This window comes from Gopherus evgoodei, chromosome 2 (genome assembly GCF_007399415.2).
Source record: "Gopherus evgoodei ecotype Sinaloan lineage chromosome 2, rGopEvg1_v1.p, whole genome shotgun sequence".
Lineage (NCBI taxonomy): Eukaryota > Metazoa > Chordata > Testudines > Testudinidae > Gopherus > Gopherus evgoodei.
Genome location: NC_044323.1, coordinates 268,665,592 through 268,678,859, shown reverse-complemented (window position 1 = coordinate 268,678,859; position 13,268 = coordinate 268,665,592). Strand labels below are relative to the sequence as shown.

Here is a 13,268-nt window from a genome sequence, read left to right as displayed (position 1 = left end):
TGTACCTCCTAATTGTTCTGCCAATTCTGTTTTTAAAACTTAGTTCTCCCCCCTTTTACAATAGATGAAAATGATAGAATTCTGAACTAAATGCTTAGTGTTAGATTATAAATATGACTGATGTGGCCACACAGAGAAATAACCAAAAGAATTTAGGAGTAGGGTGGGGCTCTGAACATTGCTATTCCCCTCTGTTGGTATAAGATGGGAAGTCGGACAGCACTGCTGACCCTGAGGAGGAAGTAAATCACACCCTACAAAAGGATTCAGTAACTTACTTTCCTCTTGAAGTAAGGGAAAGATATATTTATGCACGGTGAATGCTGAACATTACATAGGTGGTTAGTCATAAAGTCTCAATCTAGTTTCTGTTATACAAATTCCACTTCATATTTGGAAAACTGTCACCAATTGCAAATTATAATTAGGAGAATAATTTTCCAAAATATTTCTATATTGGAATAAATTATGTCATAACTACAACAAATAATGTACCATCATATGACAGGACCTCACATTTCCAGAAGAAACTATTGATCTTTTTCATTTATTTATTTGTATTGGAACATTATACTTATACTGACTGAGAATCATCATTTCTTCAGATCTGCTTCATGGAGCATTTGGTCAAAGTCTTTTGAAGATATCTGCACTTCAAGGGTCCAATGCTGCACCTAATAAAGTTAATGGGAGTCTTAAATTGCTCCCACTGAAGTTAATGGTATCACAAAAGTTATCAATTAGCTATGTTTACTAAATGAAGTTCAAAGGCAGAAAATGAAAACGAAAATATTTAATTTCTGTCAGTTTACATGTCTATTAATTTTACTTTTACAAATGGATCCACTGCTGACAGAAGTAAAGCAAGCATGATTTGACCTTTGGTCTTAGCTATTTTGTTTTAATATGAGAAATACCTTATGTAGATTTCAATCTGAGGGACATATGATGAAGGTCTCATACTACCAACAGTTAACATAATTGGAGCTCCTAAAAATACAGATAACTTCCTAGCACAAAGTGTATTGCATCTATCTCAGGGTAATACTATATTAGACCTCATTATGGTAGATAAAGATAAATTGATCACAGGCCTAAGAATATATGGCTTCCCAGGTGCAGGGAATTATGACTTAATTTAATTTATGTGCAAACAGAATATAAAGGCAGTCAGTAATTTGTTGCTTTAAAGAGGCCCATTCCTAAAGCTGTAAACAATCCAGAGAAAAATTGAGTAGGAAGAAAAAAGCCAAAGTCATGCCAAAATTTCACAGGGTAAACGGGATGACCGAAGTAAACTATAAACTGGTTAGTTTAACACCAGTCCCAGACTAATCATGGAACAGCTGACATGGGACACAATCCTTAAAGAACAAATATTAATAATTGATATAATTTTGAATGGTTTTATGGAAAATAGGTGTTGTGAGACAAATTTGGTATTGTTTTATGATGAGATCACAACTTAATTTGATAAAGGTAACTTTTTGTTGACATAATATACTCAGACTTCTGTAAGGCATTTGATTCAGTCTGACATTCTGATAAATAAATTGACACTATATAAAACGATGGAGCTGATATTAAATGGATTAAAAACCGGTATCTGATACGTCACAAAAAGTATCTGTGAATGGGAATTGTCATCCGGTTGAGTGTTTCTAGTGGGGTCCTGATCTTGGTCCAAAGCTATTAAATTTATCAGCGATCTAGAAAACAAAGAAACAAAGAAACAAAAAACCATAGTGGTAAAATTTGCACATGACATAAAACCTGATGGAGTGATAAATAGTGATGAGGAGAGGTCACTTTTATGGACCAACATGGATCACTTAGGAAGGTGGTCTCATTTGTAGATCTGATTAGAACACTTTTGCTGAATCTGAAATGTTTCATGGAAACATATCAGTTTCCACAAAACTTTCATCAGGAAAGTTTTTAAGACAGTGAAATAATCTGTACCTAGATGGTTGGCATGCTAGCCTGGGATGTGAAGATCCACATTCAAGCCCCTGGTTTATCTGATTTGGAATGATCTGTGATGAAAAATTCCTCTGAGTCAGGCAAAGCAGGGACTAGAAACTGGAGTTTTGACATCTCAGGCCAATAACCAAACTAGCAGCCCCCACACATGCTGTCATAAACAGATAGTTAAGGGTTAATGTCTCTTTTACCTGCAAAAGGTTAAGAAACTCAGTGAACCTGTCTGACACCTGACCAGAGGACCAATGGGGGGACAAGATACTTTCAAATCTTGGTGGAGGGAAGTCTTTGTTTGTGCTGTTTGTTTTGTTCTTTGGTCGCTCTTGGGGCTAAGAGGGGCCAGATGTGCAACCAGGTCTTTCTCCAATCTTTCTGAAACAGTTTCTCATGTTCAAAATAGTAAGTACTAGCTAGAAAAGGCGGATTAGTCTTATGTTTGTTTTCTTAACTTGTGAATGTGTATTTTGCTGTAAGGAGTTTTACCTCTGTTTGCTGTAACTTTTAATCTCAGGCTAAGGGAGAGGAAGTCCCTCTAGCCTATATGAGCTGAATACCCTGTAAACATTTTCCATCTTGATTTTACTGAGATAATTAAAGAAAGAAAAAGTAAAAACTAAAAGCTTTCTTTTGTAAGAACCTGATTGATTTTTTCCCCTTGTTTAAGACCCAAGGGGATTGGGTCTGAACTCACCAGGGATTGGTGGGGGGAAAGGAAGCGGGGGAAGGTTAATTCCTCTCTGTTTTAAGATCCAAGGAGTTTGGATCAGTGTAGTCTCTCAGGGTAGCCCAGGGAGGCGAGAAGGAGGGGGAATGGTTTATTTCTCTTTGTTTTAAGACCCAAGGGCTGTTTGGGTCTTGGTTCCCCAGGGAAGATTTTGGGGGAACAGGAAGTGTGCCAAAACAGTATATTTTTGGCTGGTGGCAGCGCTATCAGATCTAAGCTAGGAATTAAGCTTAGAGGGTACATTCAGGTCCCCACTTCTAGGACGCTAAAGTTCAAACTGGGGGAATAATACCTTGACACGTGCCTTACTAAAATTCTGTTTTAATTTAAATGTTCAAAAATGCTTTTTTTGTTCAGCAAATTTAGAAACTTCAAAAGTTGCTGCAAAATGCAGTTGTCATCCTCTAGGCAGCTATACTTATTTGAACAAAATGTGTTTTAACAAATGCCATGACAAACATCTAGAAAAAAATAATGTAGGTCACACTAACACAATTGGGGCTCTATCCTGGAATATTGTGACTCTAAAAACAGTTTAGGGGTTATAGCAGATAATCAGTTGAACATGAGATCCTCCTGCAACACTGTCACTAAAACCACAAATATAGTCCTCAAACGTGTAAGCAGGAGAATATCAAGTTGGAAGAAGGTGATGGTAGTACCTCTATGTATGTCATTGGTGAGAGTACGGGAATTCTGTGTCCAATTCTGCTGTCCTAACTTAAAAAAAATATACTCAGGCTAGAAAAAGTGTACACATTTTTAATAGTGAAGATAATTAACTACTGAAACAACTTAACATGGGGTGTGATGGATTCTCTGTCACTGTAAGTCTTTAAATCAAGACTGTATGTCTCTGTAAAAGATATCCTATAGCTCAAATAGAAGTCATGGGCTTAATGCAGAGATTATTGGGTGAGGTTCTTTGGCCTGGATTGTGCAGGAGGTCAGATGAGGTGATCACAACGGTTCCTTCTTGTCTTAAAATATATGAATCTGTGTTCCATATGACAAATACCTAGGCTTATATTTGATATAGTAGACTTTGGTACTTCTGTTTTAACAGGTTCCTCACCTCTTTGTAAAATGCTTTAATTATCCAATATATAACTTTGCAGGAGTTTGCTAAGAGTGATTACTCTCTAATGAGATTTCCATTGCTGCCCTCAATTTCTGGTGGAGACTTTCCTTGATTAAATCCTCATCCTTAGGGAGTTTCACTGATAAGTGTCTTATCACTCCCTACCAAAGGCCTTTACATTAAGAAGGAATATTATGTAATGAATGTGTGTGTGTGTATTGTGGCAAATTGCCAGCACTATTATGATGGGTCTTGCGCTCTCTCTTCTTTGGGGGAGTTCAGGGCACCATTTCTTGCCCCCAAATTGGAATAATAATTGCCCCACTAGTGTCCTAGAGGAGGAGAGTGGAGAAGGAGGGACCTGGGACAGCCCCCTACTCCAGCTCCCAGCCCAAGGGCCCTGAGAATAGTGGTAAACCACTTGAACTGACAGTTCCTTCCCCTGGACTACTTCCCTCTCCTGCCCTTCAGCTTGTGGGGGGACTTCCTGCCCTCCCTCTACATAAGCCAGGTGCCCCTTACCTAGGGTCTAGGACTTCTTAGCCCACCACAGCACTTATCCAAACTGTCCTCTGCTCCAACACCAATCCTTTCTGCTCCAGCTCCCAAACTGTCTGACTGAAGCAGGGGTTTTTATCATGTGACTGACTGCAGGTGCTCTAATTGGCCTAGGTGCTCTAATTGGCATCAGGTGCTCTAGTTAATCTATAGCAAACTTTCTTCCCTTTACAAGGAATAAAGCTCCCTTCTAATGCTCTCCTGCTGCCTTCTGGCCAGGCTGTATCATAGTATGTGTGTACTGGAGGTCGAGAAGGAATTTCTTCAAGTTCTGGGGAGTTTCTGATGAATAACCCCTGGTGCTCTCTTTCAGATAAATGAATGATTGTTGTTCCCTTTTATTTTGATTAGTTGGAGTGCAAAAAGTCAAAATATTTTCCACTCCAGTATTTTCATTGTACGCTTCTCAGTGAAATTCATAGCATAATGAAAATAGATATAACCAAAGCAGAAACAAACAAACAAACCCTGCAGTCACTTTTATCACACTAGGAATGGACTAGATCTGTGTTTCTCAAACTTGGGTCGCTGCTTGTGTAGGGAAAGCCTCTGGCAGGCCAGGCTGGGTTGTTTACCTGCCCTGTCTGCAGGTCCGGCCAATCGCGGCTCCCACTGGCCGCGGTTCGCTGCTCCAGGCCAATGGGAGCTGCTGGAAGCGTTGCTGGCCGAAGGACATACTGGCCACGCTTCCAGCAGCCCCCATTGGCCCAGCTCACCAGGGACTTTCCCTAAATAAGTGGCGACCCCAGTCTGAGAAACACTGATCTAGGCAGATCTCCATTAAAGTTAACAGGGCTTCATGTGGATATAACCATGAGATTGCAAATGCAGGATCGTGGCATAGGTTTCCTGGAAGGGGAGCACTGGTTGCTTTATTTCTACCAGTCTCTTTTGATTTCTGCTGTAAAACGAGTATCTCCAGGAATCAGTAGCACAATAGACTCATTGCTTTATTTCAAAAACCAATTGCCAACTGGTACCCATAATAACCTAGTGAAAATTTTTGCCTGAAATTTTCACAAGGCTGTCAGGCATTCTTTAAAATAATGTAATTTTTATTGGATTTACTAAAAGTACAAAAATGTTAGTTAAATTAAAACCAATTTGGGTTTATTGTGTTGTGAAGTGGTCAGTTATACTGTGCGTAATCCATGACCAGTTTTTAAATAAAGCCTGCTTCCTTGACATATTAATTTTGATAAGAATGACTTTAATAGTGAAAGATGGTAATAGCTTTATCATATTGCCTTCTATTTCTGAGATAATGTAGAAATTGCAAGCTTCAGCATAGTGCAGGAGGGTAGGAATAATTCACTGAAGGCTAATAAATAAGGTCAAAGTTATATATTATATTGTCATTCTGAAAAGGTTACATTAATTAAACAATTTGATAATCAGGGATAATATTCTTTTATATTTTAAAAGATTGTTCTATTCCAAGATAAAAGAAGCAAATATATTATGGAAACTTCTATTCGAAGGCTGCTATATTTTGTTTAATTTGGAAATTAATTTTAATTGGGAAAAAAGTGTTAAGAAAAATAATTTTATTTTAATTACCAGAAAGTTTACAAAAATGTTTTTTTAATCCAGAGGTGTTATATCATTTGCAAAAATCTCAATTTGCACATGCTCAGTATAGTTGTGCTCAGAGTTTGTCAACTAAATCCTAATGAGACTGAGACTTCAACAAAGGGCACAGTGAGGGTCAGAGAAAACTAGAATAAGTGGCTGTGTGGGGGAAGTAGAGGCACCACTGGTACAGGAACAGGCTGGAGGGTACACAGGAAGAAGGAGTCAAGCTAGGGCAGAACAAAAGAATGGAAAAGATTTCTGAGTCTCACCATTCCTCAGCTGTCAGAAAATATCCGTGAAAGTGTGTGGCCTATCCTGGTTTAGTTCAGGTCCACCTGAAGAATAACAACCTACTACTGCTATCTTTGCAGTTATTCTGTAAACTTAAGTTGCAGAAGGGATGGAATCTAAAGGTTCTAATCCTGATGATGAACCCTGTGGTAGTCAGTAGGATTCCACATCATGGAATTCCTCTTTCTGCAGTTTGCTTTTTCAGAAACCTAGTAATTATACAAACAACATATTTAATATGTTAAGGTTACAAAGTGAAGCACTCGAAAGTTAGGTGATGCCAGAATTAAGAATACCTATGCAACCATAGTTCAACCTCTTTGTGCATATGTATTATGATATGGTTAGGGTTGTCAACTTTCTACTCCCACAAAACCGAACACCTTTGCCCTGCCCCTTCTCTGAGACCACACCCTTTCTCAGAAACCCCACCCCTTCTCTGAAACACCATCCCTGCTCACTCTATTCCCCCTCCCTCTGTCGCTCACGCTCCCCACTCTCACTCACTTGCTTATTTTCACTGGGCTTAGGAGGGGGCTGTAGCTGGGGATGCAGGCTCTGGATGGGGCCGGGGATGAGGAGTTTGGGGTTCAGGATGGGTTCCAGGTTGGGGCTGAGGGGTTTGGAGTGCAGGAGGGGGCTGAGGGCTGGGGCAGAGGGTTGGGATGTGAGAGGGGGTGAGGGCTCTGGCTGGGGTGAGGCTGGGGTTGAGGGATTTGGGGTTCAGGAGGGGACTTCTGTCTGGGGATGAGGGGTTTATAGGGCAGGAGGGGGATCAGGGCTGAGGAAGAGGGTTGGAGCATGGGAGGGAGTGTGGGCTCCAGGAAGTGCTTATCTCAAGCAGCTGCCGGAAGCAGTGGCATGTCCTCTCTCTGGCTTCTATGTGGAGGCACAGCCAGGTGGCTCTGCACACTACCCTGTCCATAGGCGCCACCCCTGCAACTCCCATTAGGCATGGTTCTTGGCCAATGGAAGCTCTGGAGCTGTCGCCTGGAGCTGGGGGGCAGCGCGCAAAGCCTCCGACTGACTATATGTGTAAGACTCAGAGGGGCGACATGCCACTACTTCTGGGAGCCACATGGTAGCCTGCCTTAGCCCTGCTGCACTGCTGACCAGACTTTTAATGGCCCAGTCAGCGGTTCTGACTGGAGCCGCCAGATTCCCTTTTCAACCAGGCATTCCAGTCAAAAACCAGACACCTTTTTTCCCACAGGACCCCTGCTTCATTCAGTGCACTGGTAGGATGTAACAAAAGGCATGAATCACGGTTGTCTGTAGAACAGCACCTTATTTTTTGCAGAGGTTGGAAGGTGTGTAGTGAATGAGGCAAGGGATTGCAGGAAGAGGAACGTTGACCATCCTGGAGAATTAGATTCTGTCCCTGCTTCTTCCAGAGTTCTGCTCAGCATTCCAAGCTTCAGGGCCAGATTTTCAAAGGTATTTAGGCACCTACATATGCAAATAGGCAACTAGTGGGATTTTCAAAAATACTTAAGAAAATCAGCTCTCATTGAAATCAATGCCTACATTGGGTCTGAGAATAGGACTTATCTGTCTAAATTACTTATCTGTCTAAATTACTTAAGGCTTTGCAACACTGAATGGAGCAATGTCTAAATACCTTTAATATCTGGTTTTAAACTAAACTTTTCACAGATTGTATTCCTTATTTTATAGGTGCCTAACTTGAAAGCCCAGAACTCAGCACTCAGAGTTGTAAGTAAAGTGACTGGGACCTGTGCTTTGAACATGTACATGCTACAAATGTAAATGCTACAAAAAGGCTAAGTGGGTGGTCTGCCACACTGGATAAGGGATGTAAGAGGTACCATGGAAAGAAATACAAATAATAGGAAATTGGTAGTTTCAGATATAAACATTCATCCAGGTTTGAGAAACATTGAAATATGGATAAGAAAAGGGTCAGTATCCACCTGAAATACACCTCTACTGCTGCTGGCCCTTTAAACTGTACGAGCATCCAAGGATCAGACACAATAGCGCCTTCACCTCATTCAGGAGAGGACGGTTTATTTATTTGTTTAATCTGACATTGCATGTGCACTTTCCTACAGCAGAGTTGTGATAACAGCCCTGCCCTATCATCATATATGGCAATTTGGCTCATGAAAGTTATATTGAAAGTTACAGAATGCTCGTTAAGTTTCCTTCAGCATCTTAGTAGGGAAGCAATTCTTGTATCCTAAGGCGGCTTTCCATAGCTGAGCTCTGAAATGGAGCTGCCAGCCAAATGAGGAAGAAGTTTTACATGTCCTGAGGTTATCTCCCAGCATGCAAAAATACTGTGAAGTTGTGGAGACTGCTCCTCCCATTAAAAGCAAAACTCTGATGGCTGAGCAAAAGATTCTCTTCTGAATCCGTATCAATCCCTGTGTAAGTATTATCTTTTGCTCTTTATGTGCAAAAATAATCTGAAGACACCATCTGAGCACAGTAGGGTCCCAAACAACCATGCTTACTAATAAAGCATGTTGAGAATTTTCTGACAGAATATACAACACAGTGAGCACCAAATATTTAAAGGGATACTAATTTATTCCTGTATGCTATGGTAGGGAAATTATTTATGTTTTAGAAATTCCTGCAAGCTGCTCTCTTCAGGAAGGGAGGTGGAACAAATCCCACACACAGGGAATTACAGAAGCATAGAATTAACTCACTTTCATCTAATCTTTTCCCAGTAATATGAACTACTTTGAGGAAGGCTTTTTGTCCTTCAGAAAATGCCTAACCCTTCCCTGATAGAAGAATCTTAGAATAGAAATACTGGGACAACTTTAACTATATCAGAAGCTAGTGTGCCATTACACACACACACACACAAAAGAGTATAAGGTCACGATTTCAACAGGTTTCTACAGGTACAGTATGTTAGCAACAAGAAGAAGGTCAGGGAAAGTGTGGGACCCTTACTGAATGGGGGCGGCAACCTAGTGACACATGATGAGGAAAAAGCTGAAGTACGTAAATGTCTTTTTTGTCTCGGTCTTCAAACACAAGGCCAGCTCCCAGACTGCTGCACTGGTCAACACAGTGTGGGGAGGAGGTGAGCAGCCCTCAGTAGTGAAAGAACAGGTTAAGGACTATTTGGAAAAGCTGGACATGCACATGTCCATGGCTCCAGATCTAATACATCCAAGGGTGCTGAGGGAGCTGGCTGATGTGATTGCAGAGCCACTGGCCATTATCTTTGAACATTCATGGCGATCAGCGGAGGTCCCACATGGTTGGAAAAAGGCAAATATAATGCCTATGTTTACAAAAGGGAAGAAAGAGAACTCAGGGAACTACAGAATGGTCACCTTCACTTCACTTCTCCTGCAAAACCATGGAGTAGGTCCCCAAGAAATCCATTTTGAATCACTTGGAGGAGAGGAAGGTGATCAGGAAGAGTCAACATGGATTCACCAAGGGCAAGTCATGCCAGACCAACCTGATTGCCTTCTATGATGAGATTACTGGCTCTATGGATTTGGGGAAAGCGGTGGATGTGATATATCTTGACTTTACCAAAGCTTTTCATACCGTCTCCCACGGTATTCTTGCCAGCAAGTTAAAGAAGTATGGATTGGATAAATAGACTATAAGCTGGCTATATTGTCAGGCTCAACAAGTAGTGATCAACTGCTTGATGGCTTGTTGGCAGCAGGTACCAAAAGGAGTGCCCCAGGGGTCAATCCTGGGGCCAGTTTTGCTCAACATCTTTATTAATGATCTGGATGATGGGATGAATTGCACCCTCAGCAAGTTCACAGATGACTCTAAGCTGGAGGGAGAAGTAGATATGATGGAGGGTAGGGATAGGGTCCAGAATGACCTAGACAAATTAGAGGAGTGGGCCAAAAGAAATCTGATGAGGTTCAACAAGCACAAGTGCAGAGTCCTGCACTTAGGATGGAAGAATCCCATGCGCTTCTACAGGCTGGGGACCAACTGGCTAGGCAGCAGATCTGCAGGAAAGGACCTGGGGATTACAGTGGATGAGAAGTTGGATATGAGTCAGCAGTGTGCCCTTGTTGCCAAGAAGGCCAACAGCATATTGGACTGTATTAGTAGGAGCATTGCTAGCAGATTGAGGGAAGAGATGATTCCCCGCTATTCAGCACTGGTGAGGCCACACCTGGAGTATAGCATCCAGTTTTGGTCCCCCCACAACAGAAAGGATGTGGACAAATTGGAGAGAGTCCAGCAGAGGGCAATGAAAATCATTATGAGGCTGGAGCACGTGACTTATGAGGAGAGGCTGAGGGAACTGGTCTTATTTAGTCTGCAGAAGAAAAGAGTGAGGGGGGGATTTGATAGCAGCCTTCAACTACCTGAAGGTGGGTTCCAAAGAGGATGGGGCTAAGCTGTTGTCAGTGGTGGCAGATAACAGACCAAGAAGCAATGGTCTCAAGTTGCAGTGGGGGAGTTTTAGGTTGGATATTAGGAAAAGCTTTTTCACTAGTAGGGTGGTGAAGCACTGGAATGGGTTACCTAAGGAGGTGGTGGAATCTCCATCCTTAGAGGTTTTAAGGCCCATCTTAACAAAGCCCTGGCTGGGATGATTTAGTTGGTGTTGGTCCTGCTTTGAGTAGGGGGTTGGACTAGATGACCTCCTGAGGTCTCTTCCAACCCTAATATTCTATGATTCTGTGATTTAAATACGTAAGTAATGGGGTGGTCCTTGAATATGCACGACTACCTTCCACAATACAAATAGTATGGAAGAAGGATGTCTCTTGGACATCTTTTAAGAATGCCCCAAAATAGGCTCCTTAAACAGTCATTTTTGGCAACCTTGGGATAAGAGATGGAAAGGCTGACCTAAAGGCACAGTCCATAGCTCACTAATTGCTGAAGTGGTGTTACAACATCAAAATGTAAAAGTTCTGGAAAAATAAGCCCAGGATAGGGATGATTTTTATTGTTTGGCTTCTGTCTTATGCACCTATGGTGTGAGGAGGAGGATGATTACGATGATGATGATAGCAATAGAACTGAAAACCAACCCTCCAAAATGTCTGCTGAGTAATATCTTAATAATGCTCAGTTTGTAGGCACATCAGATATCCAGATCAACCATTTTTGTGCCTTTGTGTCTGGAAGAAATGTTTGGAAAAAATAGAAAAGACATTGAATGAGCCATTCAATTTACTTATGCTCTCACTTTTTCCTCATGTATTTCTACACCTTCAATTCAGCTGTGAGAGCAAATCTGAGTGCTTGAGCATCTGACTGAGGTGCAAATTTTGTGGGGGCAAGATGTGTTTTACACTTTTGGACTATACTGTGCAGTATATTAAGCTTATTTTCCATGCTTTGTCAAATTTATTAAGTCTGTAAAAGTCATTAAATTATTCTCTCCAAATGGTTCTTAGAATCCTATACTTTTCCTTTCAACATGTTTATCTGAAAATTGTGCTTTCTCTCTTATTCTGTAATGGGTTTACTTCCTGTATATAGGCTCCAAGCTATTTGCCTGTGACATAACCTTATTCCCAGATTTGGACCTTAGCGTCCAAAATATGGGGGTTAGCATGAAAACCTCCAAGCTTAGTTACCAGCTTGGACCTGGTACTTGCTGCCACCACCCAAAAAATTAGAGTGTTTTGGGGCACTCTGGTCCCCCTGAAAAACCTTCCCTGGGGACCCCAAGACCCAAATCCCTTGAGTCTCACAACAAAGGGAAATAACCTGTTTCCCTTCCCCCCTCCAGGTGCTCCTGGAGAGATACACAGACACAAGCTCTGTGAAACTACACAGAGTGATTCCCCCTCTCCGTTCCCCAGTCCTGGGAACAAAAAGGACTTTCCTATTCCCCAGAGGGAATGCAAAATCAGGCTAGCCAATTCAACACACACAGACCTCCCCTGATTTCTTCCTCCCACCAATTCCCTGGTGAGTACAGACTCAATTTCCCTGAAGTAAAGAAAAACTCCAACAGGTCTTAAAAGAAAGCTTTATATAAAAAAGAAAGAAAAAATACAAATGTTCTCTCTGTATTAAGATGATACAACACAGGGTCAATTGCTTAAAAGAATATTGAATAAACAGCCTTATTCAAAAAGAATACAAATCAAAGCACTCCAGCACTTATATTCATGCAAATACCAAAGAAAAGAAACCATAGAACTTACTATCTGATCTCTTTGTCCTTACACTTAAAAACAGAAGACTAGAAAATAGAACTACTTCTCCAAAGCTCAGAGGAAACAGGCAGACAGACAAAAGACTCAGACACACACTTCCCTCCCCCCAAAGTTGAAAAAATCCGGTTTCCTGATTGGTTTTCTGGTCAGGTGTTTCAGGTGAAAGAGACATTAACCCTTAGCTATCTGTTTATGACACGCCCCCCAAATTGCAGACAGTGGGGAAGCTCACTGGCGGCAATTTCCTTCTAGAACTTGAAAATAAACAGATTAATACAACACATGCACCTTTACATATATTACTAAGTATATAACTAACAGACTTTTACATTTTAAGAACACTTTTTAACTACTGGATTCTGGGAAACTGTCACGGGAGAGTGCATCAGCAACTTTGTTAGAAGCTCCTGTGATGTGTTGAATTTCAAAATCAAAATCTTGGAGAGCTAAACTCCAACGAAGAAGTTTCTTGTTGTTCCCCTTGGCAGTATGAAGCCACTTTAGTGCAGCATGGTCAGTTTGTAGTTGGAACCGCCGTCCCCAAACATATGGGCGTAGCTTTTCCAGGGCGTACACAATGGCATAGCATTCCTTTTCACTGACTGACCAGTGACTTTCCCTCTCAGACAGTTTCTTGCTGAGAAACACGACAGGATGGAAGTTGTGATCTGTTGCTTCCTGCATGAGCACTGCTCCTATACCACGCTCAGATGCATCTGTGGTTACTAGGAATGGTTTGTCAAAATCCGGGGCCCTGAGTACAGGGTCAGACATGAGCGTTGCCTTAAGTTGGGTAAAGGCCTTTTGACACTCATCAGTCCACTTAACTGCATTTGGCTGGGTCTTTTTGGTCAGGTCGGTCAATGGGGCAGCGATTTGGCTGTAGTGTGGTACAAATCGCCTG

At 41.5% G+C, this 13,268-nt stretch overlaps 1 protein-coding gene across 4 annotated transcripts in view; it reads left to right on the top strand.

Moving 5' to 3' along the window:
- CSMD3 (CUB and Sushi multiple domains 3) overlaps positions 1-13,268 on the top strand; it is a 1,232,975-nt gene that overhangs the window by 264,006 nt on the left and 955,701 nt on the right. The gene's annotated exons all lie outside the window — the stretch shown is intronic.